This window comes from Anguilla anguilla, chromosome 3, assembly GCF_013347855.1.
Source record: "Anguilla anguilla isolate fAngAng1 chromosome 3, fAngAng1.pri, whole genome shotgun sequence".
Classification (NCBI taxonomy): domain Eukaryota; kingdom Metazoa; phylum Chordata; class Actinopteri; order Anguilliformes; family Anguillidae; genus Anguilla; species Anguilla anguilla.
In genome coordinates this window covers 25,255,814-25,269,170 of record NC_049203.1, presented here as the reverse complement: position 1 = coordinate 25,269,170, position 13,357 = coordinate 25,255,814, and positions in this window count along the sequence as shown.

Here is a 13,357-nt window from a genome sequence, read left to right as displayed (position 1 = left end):
GGGCCATTACATGAACTTAAGTACGCAGTTAAGCTTTTACTAAGATGGTCCCTACGGTGCACAAAGTGGTCTGGAAGTACAATAAAATAATTTACGGTGGTGGAAAAAAATGTACGACTACTAATGTAGAACTACTGAGAATCTGAGACAGACCTGTGATAACCTGAAAGTAATAAAATAGTGGTCTGATAAAACGGGATTATTGGTCATTGCAGCGTTTCTATTTAAGTGTCATTTATTAAGACCAAATCTAGACTATGATTATGGGAATGTGTAGACTGGCGTATTCGATGATCAATGCCAATAGATTCCATGATAGATTGGAATCCATATGAATAAAAATTCCCTAATATTACTACCTTACCTGAATTAACATCCAGGTTAGATAAGAAGTCAGCAAACTCAAGTAAAAACCCACTATATGGTCCAGGTGGCCTATACTCTATCACAAGGAAAAATTTATGGATGGCTTTTTGGTCAGGAAGTGCAATACTAAGAATAAGCACTTCAAATTAGCTCAATCTGAGGTAAGATTTCAAGGTAGCAAAGATTTTAGAATACAGAATACTACAGCTCTTTGGATCAGCAACAGTGATGGTGTTAGAGAATCAAATAGCAATGTTAGCACAATCACAGTGACTTTGATGAGTAAAAAACCATGCTCTGTCACAATGTCAGAAAATGACAGCTCAGATTAGATTTCCAATGGTTATGAGAGCTGAAAGGTCTGGCAAGTCTCACACATTTTCTTTTAAAAAATAGTGAGCTATATTGTGAGAGTAAACAAAGTGAAAATGTATATATTTTTTTGTCCCTTATTTATCCAAGTGAGTCCCACTGAAGTCTTTTTAATGAGCCCCCATCAAAGAGGCTGCTATGTTGCAGAAAATACTGTTAACATCATGTCTTGTGCAGCAACTAATGAATTCTGAAAACTGCATAATTACAAAGGCCACAGTTTTTGGATAACTATACCAGGGAGACACATTATGGAAATTGTGAGGGCAAATGTCAATAACAATATTGTAATAATTGTCTGAGCATGGTAATACCGATGCTTCCCTATTTAACCTTGTAGTACATGCTGCACCCAAGTTTCCACATTCATGGAAGAAGTAGGCTAGATGCATACAGCAAGTCAGCACACTTTATTTTAAGGCAGTGACCATAAGTCAAGAGAGCTGCTGGTCTCTATAGCTTTTGAATTAAAAATACCTAAGGGTACATAAAGAGAATCAACCCATTTTCCATGAAAAAGTTTTGTGCAGTACATTGACACATTATAGCATAAAATCCACTTATTGGAATCTGCCATAATCTTAGTATAGACTGATACCACTGAGTGTATTTTGTGCTATTATCATCTGATACAATACAATCCCAGTATTATTGTGCAACCTGAGAAAATGCGTAGACTGTATCCAGATTGCAACAGATTGCAGGTACATTATTTATTTATCTCTGACTTACTCTAAAGAACAGATATTACCTTTAATGATTACATAAGCTGTCACTTTTTAAACTCCAATGTGGGTCACTAGTTTGAGTGAGAAACAGATTTTTCATATTTATCAGAAAACGCTGATGTAATTATTGAAAATAGAATTTTTTGGCCATTTGTTTCAAATAGGCTATTTCATTTCATTATATCCCTTTAAAACCATAAGCAATAGTGCCCTCTATGGATGGTTTTAAAAGGCATCTACAAAGGATACGCACAAGGGCAACTAGTGAATCTGTTCTGATTTGCTGGGTATGATCAATTATCAAGTGTCACCTTGCACACAGAGAACAGTTTTTTATTCAAATGCATAATATCATGTGGCCATGTGCCCATTGGGTGAGTGACTATTTAACTTATTTATTCATTTCATTTCATTTCTTATTTATGTATATATATTTTGTGGTAAATACTGTTGTAAAATTGCATCACTTATTTACTAGCCCTTCCATCTGTTTTGTGGCCTGTTGTGTTTTATTGCAAAGACATTGCAGTTTCCTGATTATTTTTTGGAGCTGAATTATTTGGACTGGTATCCTCAGAAGCCCCATTAACTACATTTCAATTAGTGAAAAATAATTCAGAACTCATGCTTACTGTGCATCTACCCTGCGCATCGGTCTTTTTATAAGTCTTTTTTGAGATTTGTGGGTCAGGGCTTGAGCCGAAGTGTGGGTGAGATGGTGGAGGGAGGGGGGGGTATTTTGCATGATGATGATGATGATGATGATGATGCTTATTATTATTATTATTATTATTATTATTATTATTATTATTATTATTATTATTGTTGTTGTTGTTGTTGTTGTTTTTTAGTTATTCAGTATTTAATTGCATGAATGGATTGTGTCTGAAAGTTAAGCTATGTAATAATCAATGTTTGTGCCAAAAAAAATATAAAGGATTTGCATATAAAAGAGGGCAGATTGTTATCAAACTGTATTTATTTTGGTTAGTCGCACAGGCATTTTCAGTAATTGCCTAGAGTGATGTGAAAGCCTTCTTATCTAGTGCAAATGGCTGTATGTAGATTATGAAAATGTTATGAGTCATCTTGGGTTAGCTTCTTATGATTCATGCTCTTCTTTTTAGCTGAGCAATATTTGTTTTGAAAGTTCAGTGTAAGATATGCATTTCTTAAGGCCTAGAACCAATACCCAATCACTATTTTCTGTTCCTACTTTTAGATACTGTCACACGTGGATGTGACACCCCTGGGAGGGAGATGCGGCAGTACCAGGCAACACCGTTGTCTGTCGCATGGAGAGAGAGAGAGAGCACCCGCACAAACACAAAATCAAATAAACGGACCACTTCACCCTTCCCCCTCACGGGTTCCGGGCAAAAACAATAAACAAAAATAACAAGGTAAAATAACAAAGACAAAAGAAAATAAAACAGAGCAGCAACTTTTCAGTTTGCCTGCTCTGTAGCTGACCCGCCTTCCCGGCCAGGTCCAGCTCCTTCAGCATCCCAGCTGAGGATTGCTTTTTTTTCAATGCTCAAAATAAAAGGAAACGAAAATCATAATTGCCGTCTCGGTGTTAGCTCCCGGTCTTGGCCCCAAACTGTGGAGAGCAGCAGACCTTTAAGCACCTGGGCTGATTAGCTAACGCAGCCCAGGTGTGTGTGCTCTCTCCACCAGCCGGCGCAACCGAGACCAATCCGCTTCTCCGGTGGACCAACTGCTACAGATACATATCTGGAAAAGAAAACATTTATTGACATGGTGCCCCATTGTATATTTTCAGAATTTTTAAAGTGAAAGAAATGCCATTCAATAGTTTTTGGTTGACATCAAATGTTGCGTAATGTACAGCCATCTTGATGGGTTTTATCTATTGTCAGTTGTTGAAGCTTAGATAAAAACTGTGCTGTTTGCTTGAGATGTTTTTACCCCTACAGGAAGACTGAATGCTAAACATTATTTTCCAAGGAACTGCATACATTTGGGTTATGCTGTATAACCAATTCATATGCGATCTTTAAGGAGCTAGGCTGAATTAAACTCATATGTCTTTCATTGATTCTTAGCTCCTTAATTGAAGTGGTAGCGTCAGAAAAAATCAAGTTAAATTTTGTGAATACATTTTCAATGGGGCATGCAGGAGGGCCACACCACACTCAAACCAGCAGAACTTCCAGCTCTTCAGGATTTCTGTTGAGATTCCCTGGTCCTGGAGAGTCTGGTTCTCAGCAGGGTAAAGGGGTTCAGTCATGGTCACAGCTGAAGGTTATGGAAGTTATCAAAATATGCATATTGGCAGTCATCTTTGAATGGAAGTATTATGTTAATACCATGGAGGCATTGTATGAGCAGCCAAACAAGCCTGAAGTCAAAGTCTTTGGCATGAGGTTTTGGACATATATTTGTTCTGGCTGTTAGCTTGACTTAGGTGACCTGATCTAGTAATTGCTACAGTACATAGGTGCCATAGGTTGTAGACTGCACATGAGCCAAATGACTAATGTGTCAAAGTGATATCACTACAGTGGTTTGGCCTGTCGTCTCTCCCCTGCCTGCTTTGGCATCTCCATTCCTGGCTCACAGCCGTTATGCATACTGACTCGTCTGCCGTCACGTCAAGCTTCCCTAATGCAACTTTACCTTCCTCCCCAGTTGTTGCTGAGAGCTGATTAATTCTGAAAGAAGTTTAGAATTTGCAAGGTTTGTATTTACACTCTGGTGTACCCCAAAGGTGCTGTGGCCTTTAGCAAGAAGAGCACTACATGAAAAATTAAAGTGCACCCTGCCCCCCCCTCCCAACACACACACACATGCACACTCACACACACATGTGCACAAACATGCACACACACACATGCACATGCGCTCACACACATGCGCACACACATGCACACACACACACATACATGCACACGCATGCACATGCGCTCACACACACACACACACACACACACACAAACACATATCACTGCAGAAAACAGATTAAACATTACCTGATACAAAGGGGCACAAATCCTACTAGCTCAACTGCTGTTGCTCCAAAATGTTCCCATTCCCTAATATTATCCTGGAGAAACAGATGTTATCTGTTATCAGTGTATGCTTTCAGTGACTTACAGCCAAGGATGCTGAGGAACTTAGCAGGACATCTTTGTTGAAGAAGGTGATGTTGTTGTGGACAAAATCAGACATTTGACTATTAAAAGTGATGGTCAACACGTGGGCAGACAGGAGGTTATGAGAGTGGTCACTGCTGATAACGCCCTAAATATGTAGTTCTGTAATTATGGTGGGAGCTAGTTTCCAGGCTCCTTGGAATCACATGCCTCCCATTGGTTTTGCAGCCAGGCTGCTGATTGGACATTATTAATTGGCTAAATGGTACCCCATAGAATAAATCTTAAATATATGTTTGGCGATGATTATTTTCCTATAAATAAGTGTAATTGTACTTGACCATGGTTAAAGGGGCAGTTAATCCAAAAATGAAATTAACATTTGTTTCCCTGAGATAGTTTCACTGAGATTTGACAAGTTTTCTAGATATCTGCTGCAGCTCACCCTGATACAATGGTCCTCAAAAGGCCTTTGGAAACATACCTTAAAAAATGATTTGTTTTGGTGTACCGGCTTAAGTAGGCAGTATAATTCATAAGAAGTAGAACTTTAAAGCAAAACGAAGCAATAAGAACAACCGAAGAACAAAAAGACGCGGTGTTGTGTGTTCGTACGGTGCAGCGTGCGACGGCCTCCAGGGAGAACTTTTGGAAAACTTCTGTCTTGTTCTCCAACCTCTTCCTCTCAGCTATTGGTCCAAATATCACACGGTTGGTTATGTCATGGTTGAGAGTTCAGAGGGCAGACTTCACATGCTAATGTACGGAGAGTCAACACCAATCTCTCTTCTGTAGAGATGGGGATTCCATGCGTTCCCGCATGTTAGATGAATGGTGCTACTCGTTTCAGCAAGTCATCAAAACACCTAGCACACATTCGGAAATAAGAGAAAATGGACCCCCTTGTCTAAACTCGCATTTGCCGAATGTACAGACAAAACTCTCCATTCTCCATCCTACTCTGATTTAGAGAACGTACCATCTCCTTCGCCTTTTTTTTTCTTCTTTTGCATAGCTAGATAAACTAAAGCCACTTTAAACTTTTTGTTTTGTGTTGTGCGCGTAGCTCTTCTCTTTATACATCCATGGCGTAGCCGCGAGACGGAGGTCTGGGTGAGATTCCAGCCCCGGTTAATAGCTGCCTCATAATTATTCGTAATTATTCATGGACCGGTGGTGTGGGGTGACTTTAAACGGTGCGGTGTCTTCACTGAGTATACCAACAACAGTGATCGTGGACATGATTGTGGTTCTCAATCCTGAAGTTCTTTCTTCTTACTGAGTATACTGCCAGCTTTAATGAGTGACCCGTTAGGAACCAACAGCATTGTTAAGTGGCATCTTCTTGCTTGAAAACGTGGCCAAAATTGTTCATCTTTCCAAATCTTTGATTTGCTATGCACTTTTATTTGTGCCACTGTCACATGTTTTCTGTTTTATTCTGTGGGAATGTCCATTGCTGGCCCATGCAACTGAGACCACAAGTACTTTCTGAATTTATGGAAGTATGACCACTAGGTGTCAGTGAGGTCTGAACATTGATGCTTTGTCTAGAACAGTGGTGTTCAGTCCTGCATTCACAACTGCCCTTTTCAGATATGAGTAGACACCCCTTTTGTAGAAGAATAAAGTCAAATTCCTCAATGATCATACACAATTTGGTCTCAGCTTTATACTACATTGCAGTCACTTAGCAGGCACTTTTATTCAGACTGACTTACAAAAGTAGAGAGCATCAGTGTTATAATGAATTTGAAAACATAATTAGTAATCTTATGCAACACTAATTATTTCTTGTGCGTACTGTTTTGAATTTCTATTGCATAACCAAGTAATGTGAGTTTTTAATAAACAGTGAATTGGCTTTTAATGGCTGGTGTATAATTCCCAATTACTAATGCTTTTGGAAATAATTTAGATTTTCAGAACCAGGAGCTTGCCATTTATATTTGTGCAGCATTTTATACTTCCCTTGTGCCCTGCTGTTAAATGCTATTGACAATGCAGAACAACATTTCACCGACCTTTGATCTTTTTTATTTTGTTTGATCATGAGCAACTTGCTCATATGTTTTACACCACGCAGGATGCCATTAGCCAATGGACCATGTCCGTGTTACAGCTTTGGGCCATCGTGGAGCGGGGTGCGTGAGTAATAGCCTCCCTGCCTCTATCTTCAAACGGCAGGATGACAGAGGTGCAGGTCCTTGTTCTGACGGTAATACGATACGGGTGCGTGTTCTTCCTCTCCCCATAAGCCCATGCTGATCGTGGACCCTCATCGCATTAGTTACGGAGGAGCTGAGTGGAGCTACAGTAACACACCGATCCGATGGAAGGCCTGGCTGATTTTCTAAGGTGGCAAGGGTTGCGGTATGTAGTTACATGGCGGCGGATCCTCGTTTCTCACTGGGTGGCCCTCTTACAGAAGACTTTGCTTCAGTGTGATGAATTTCGGCCACGCCTTTATGCGAGCAGATGCCACTTTACAAAAGTGTTAGTTCCTAACAGGGGTCACTGTTTAAGCCTGTTCAGAAAAGGTGACAGGAAGTAGAAGAGCACAGGAAGATTGGGTAGCCTGCAGAACTGGGACTACATTCCCCCACATGTATTCTCTTTGGTAATGCCAAAGTCCACCTCTGCAAAGCAAAGAGCACAAATTTATTTTACGATTTACAATTCAGGCATTGATCAGACACTTTTTGCCAAAGAAAATTACAGAAGTTGGACTAAACCACTACTAGCACCAGATGCATGTTCCATCCATCCATCCATCCATTATCTATACCCACTTATTCATTTCAAGGTCGCAGGAGGTGCTGGAGCCTATCCCAGGATGCATTGGGTGAGAGGCAGGAATACACCCAGTTCACCCATTAACCATTCACTTACACACTCACGCCTAACCCGCATATCTTTGAACTGTGGGAGGAAACTCACACAGAGACAGGGAGACAGGCAAACTCCACACAGAAAGGCTGGCCGAGATTCAAACCAACCACTACACCACTGTGCCGCACAATGCAACTTTTTATGTTACAATTTAGGTTACCAACTTCTCTCAAGGGTGTTATGGTACCTAATTATTGTACTGCATGGCTGCCCATACCTGGGTTCTAAAACTTTAGTACAAAAAAAATTTGTTAATGTATTTATAAAAACTGTTTTTGGGTACAATATCGCACATAATAGAATTGTATAGACAAAGAAAACATGATAACAAGAACAATTATTATTATAATAATAAATGAAAGTGGATTCTTTAATTTAAAAAAAGATGAAACACAGTGTAAACATTCTTAGTACTTAAGACAACTTGCTGATAGTGATAGTAGGGCACCCTGGGTGCAGCCGACAATTAACTATCATATTCTAGTAGAAGCCCCATATTTTCAGAAATACCTCATCTATCTTGAATTCATAGCTAGCTATTTTAGTCATTTCACCCATCCACTCACTGAAAGGAATATTTCCTTTTATTTCCTAGTGCCTGAGCACAATCCTGCATCCCATAATAAGGACCAATATACACCACATAGAGTGCTGTACAGTCAGGCCTGCTCCTTCTAGTATTATGCCCAATACACACATTGTAGGGCTCCATGGCAATACTAGTCTGCATATTATCAATGAGGAACAATGTCGCATTCTCCCATAGCCATAGGCCCTGTGTCATCAGAGTCTTATAACTTGTGCAAGAGTGGACTTTTTCCAAATGTCACATCTCTAGACTATACTGTATCTGGTTACTGTAGTCTTGCCATTTGCTGAGTCCAGTAGCCTCTGCATGAAATATTATTGGGAATTAATCAAGTCTGCACCTCCCTCGATGTCTCACACAAGACAAGACCCCATAACTAGGGTCATTTATTGGCTGGTTTATGAATTAAGATCTGAGATCAACATCAAGAGAGAATCATCTGTCAGCAGTGGAATAGACAGCCTTCAGCGATGACATAATGTCATTCAAACTGCAAATTAAACAGATGCAAATATTAAGTGCAAATATTCCAATATTTCACTGGAAAAAATGGGTACATTCCATCAGCTGTGCAGCAGACCCCAACTTTGCATAAAATAAAAATTCAAGAACTTATTGAAACGACCGACAGCATATCTGTGGTCACGGACAAATCAACAGATGGCAAAGACAATTTTTTACATATTTTTTGTAATTCAAGGAAATCCCTCACAACCAGTCTGAAAGTTATCCTTGCTGACACAGTGTAGGCCTATATTCATATTAAACATGCTATTGATTTTAACTACATTACCTAACCTGTCTGAATAATTTTTTTTTCCACTAGCTTTTGATGAAGTTTCAGTTCAGTTTAGTTTTCTTCAAAGACACACTTTTTGTCTTGGTTTAATTTCACAACGATATCATTATTGGGAACGCATGTAATTCATTTCATTCAATCATAAAAGTGATTTATGATGATTAATAATTATATATAAAAACCCACAAACGTGCAGCCAAACACAACACTTGTAATGGCAATGGTATTTATTGCTTTTGGATTTCTTGGCTAATCGTGCTTTGGGGAGAGAACACGTCTTTAAGGTCCGTGTATATGAGGTGCAGATAGGTTTTATGGACAGCGATGAATGGCCGATGTTTGCACAGGATCCTGAAAGTGGCATGCCTTTTATAGAATTACTAGGGTGTTTCCTTATGCAAATCAACACAAACAGGCATGTGCATTCAGTTTATGAACAATTAGCATTCATCCTCTGTTATACCTGAGATACACACAGAATCTAAGGTCTGCAATGGTTTCATCAATCCCATGTTGGTTTTTGTAGGAACTTTTATTAAGAACAAAAGTAAGAAGAATTTTAAAAAAGTTTTTTTGAATGGGGTCCAATGTGTCAACATCCCCGTCTCCTCCCCTCAACATACTTCTGGGTAAGAGACGAGTGGTATTGGGGGAGTGGATGAAAGGAGATGAGGAATGCTCAATTTTGAAAAACTGTTGATACGTGCTGGGGGTGGTTGTATGTATAAAAACGTCCTGTAATTTCTACATAGAAAGCAAAACGTATAAAATTACCCTTTAATAAAAGTGGTCCCAAAGGTTATGGCGCTCATTGTATATAAATAAATTCCACGTCTACCCATGGTCCTCAGTATTTTATTTTTAATATTTGGCTAAGAAAAAATCTTAGTATGCCAAAGAGTTTATTTATTTATTTATTTATTTATTGGTAAAATAAGGCTTTGTGTCTATAATCTAGTGAGCAGCTCTCCAGGTTTCCCTTGCAAATGGCAATATAGGATTTCTAAAGGGGATTTTTCCAGTTGTCTGTGAAATAAAATCCAGAATGAGAAACGGCTCTGTGAGTTCCCTTTTCATTGAGACTGACCCACCTTGGAGCCAAATCTTCTGCTACATATGTTTTGGACAGCTGTTTGTGCTCACAGCCCCATTGAACCTTTGGAGGGGGGACCTAAAGGTAGCAGATATTTAATATAATTCAGCCATGAAATATAATTCATTGGTGGAACTGTTATCATTTTTAAGATTTGGATTTTACCCAGCAAAGATAAGCCTAATTTTGTATGTTTTGAAGTACACCCTTGATATTTGGTATAGAATGACATTAGTTGCTATTTCTGGACAGTGGTATAGCCTCAGATTATATCCAGTTTTTATTGTGTCCTAATACAAGAGAGAAGTTAATCGGTAACAATATGTGGCACAGCCGTTTCTGGGTTCGCAAAAACCAACGGACTCAGGGGACCCCCTGATGTGTGTCTTTACAAAGGGGAATGGATGTAGATCTCATCCCATTTATCAACACTCAGTTTCTAGGACCACAGTAAAGCAGTATATCCCAGCCCAACCCAAACTTCTACAGTGTTCTAAATAAGTATTCCCATTCAACCCAATTAAATGCCTTCTCTGCATCCAGAGAAGTCGATAGTGGGTTCAACGCTGTTTTGCATTTGCCACATTAAATGAAGCAGCCAATGGACATGGCAGGGGGCCTATCTCTAATAAAGCCTACCTGGTCAGAATGAATAAGTCTGGGCAAATATAGTTCCAGTCAAGTGGCTGGAATCATAGTCAGTATTTTAGCATCTACATTTATCAATGAGGCTGGGCGGCTTCATCACACTGCTTGACCTTCTTATCCATAAGATTTATTATGGCAGTTTACATGCTGTCTGGTAGGCTTCCTCTGCCAAGAGCTTATAAAAGTCTACTGGGAAGCCAACCATCCCCAGAGACTACCCTGATCTAAGACATTGTATTGCTTGCTGTATCTCTTCTACCATAATGATAACCAAAATATCTTTCTGTTCTTATGATGCAAATGGTATGTTACACATAGCAAGAAATCTGTCATATTACCTTGGTCTGAGGTACACTGAGATGTGTATAATTTTTCATAAAATATCCTAAATGTCTCATTAATATCAGTAGTATCTGTCACCAAGGTCCCCTCATCATCCTCAATCAGGTATTAGTATTTGAGAAAACTGTTGTTTCGCCCTTTGAAGTCTCCCTGCCATTTCTCCCTGTCCCTAATACCCCTGTTTGCATAAAAATAATGCATATTCTGATTTTTTCTGCAGCGTAGAATTTAATTCCAACTTAAGTTTATTTAGGTTTAAGATCATTATTTTTGGAGTAATGAAGTATTAAGTCTCAACTGACTTAGCTTTCTGCTGGTGTTGTAAATTATTACTGAAATATACATTCTTTCAAAAAACTGTGTTTTATATTGTTTTCTTGCCAGTTTCTTACTATATTAGTTTTGATGTGTTACTTAAACAGAATTTTTAAAGTATTATTTATAGATTTGTTTTTCATCTTTTTTACTCCAACTATCAAGACATTTATTTTTTTCAGTATGTGTCATTTATCATGTCATTTGCTGCTTGTCTCTTTGGAAGACATATTTATTATCCTTTAGCTTCATACATACACAACTTAATAGTACATATGATGTACAGAGATGATGAATTATTATTAATGCATCGCCCTGTGATCCTGCCCCAGCTCCCTCCATTTCTTCTCAATAGATCTCTCTCCTTCAGCTTCATCTCACATTCGCTCTGCTTCATTCAATCTTCTTCTCCACTCTCCACTCCCCCGATCAGATTTCACAAATGTATTTCTTTGAGATGTTTTTAACTTGGCTGACTCTGTTGATAAACTATGGAAGCTTACTGTTCCTGTGCGGTAAGTGAAACCTTCACTTTCATTGTTCCCAGGTTGATTTTTTCTGTGCTGCAAAGCATAACTGTCACTTGATACACAGTTCTCTGAAGCTGAAATCATAGACTCATAACTCTTCTGAATACGCTGAGGTCTGCCGGCAAGGGGGCAAGCAGAAGGAGACCAGTAGGTATTGGCTACTGTCATTCAACATGACTCAGTCAACAGAGCTGCCCAAAGTCATTAACAAATCAGAAATGCAAACAAGGCCTTCCTTTTCGATGGACCTGGTAGGGCCATACGCCTTGCATGCCATCTCACAACACACAGGCACATTGTGGGTCCGTAGAAACAATCTGCAAACCATCAGCCAGGGCACCAGAGTTGAGATTAGTTCTGGGGGTTGAAGCGTAGCATCGGAAACGTATGAGCACTGGGAAAGGGTCTGTATGTTGCAGGCATTGGGAAATGGATGGTTTTGGATGCTAAAAGGTTAACGCGCATGGCCTGTTTGTATGGACTCCACATGAACAGATTTGTTATTTTTGCATTTTTCTTAATGTCATACCCACTAATGAAGTGAGAATATTACTGTTGAATCTCAATGCTGTTAAAGCATCAAGGAAAGCTACAGCTTTGTACATTTTTATTGTATTTATTTTTTATTATTGCTATAACTCAGGAATTGTGCTTTTCTTTGGATCATGTCTCTGATGCCCTTTCTGTTTCTTCTGTAAGCATGGTGGGTTATGAAGTGTCCCAGGCACTCAAAAACCAGTTATGTAGCCATATTTGCCAACCTACAGCTCAACTGGCCTGGTGAAGATATAAGCATTAGATCTAGTTTATGCGCATGCATAAAATTGTTTGTAAAGCATTCTACCACTCTCCATCAAATTCTCCTTTGAAAAGTGAAAACAGAACCAGTTAGAAGAACAAGGAACTTCCTTATGTTTTTATGTCTGAATTTGTGTTATTTCATTTGTCAGTGAATCTCCAAATTAAGCTCTGATTTCCAAGTTTTAGAATGAGAATCTTCCTGTCTGGAGGAAGAACCCTATGACCTCACTTCCTCCTGACAATGCCATGAAGGGGGGAATATTAGGTGTCTGTCATTACAAGCTCGCTGTCACTTGCTGTTGTGCTTCACACTACCCGTAAAAGACATTCAGCAAGGTTGCGCTCACTGTTTTCAGGTCAATCTTAAAAATATGTAATACCTTTTGGAATGGATTCATTTCATTATATAATGCTGTAATTTAGTATGTCATGGTTCATGACTGTTTAACTAGAAACATCTGGCTTGACAAACATAGCCTAACTGAGAGTATTAAAAATGCCAGGATCAAATTCCATGTATGAGCAGCAGATGGTGCATTTGCTCAGTTGCTATTAGGACTGGACCACAATATGAACAAATTTACATGCCAAATCCAGTTGTTTTTTTGCATTATAGCACAGATAAGTCTACGCAAAGATGCGGAGGGTAATGACATTTTGTGGTATCCTGTGTTACTGTAGCCTTAATAATTTAGGACATGCTCATAGAAAGCCCACCCTTGGCCCAACTGATGTCAGCTGGTCTCTCCACTATGTAGCTGTC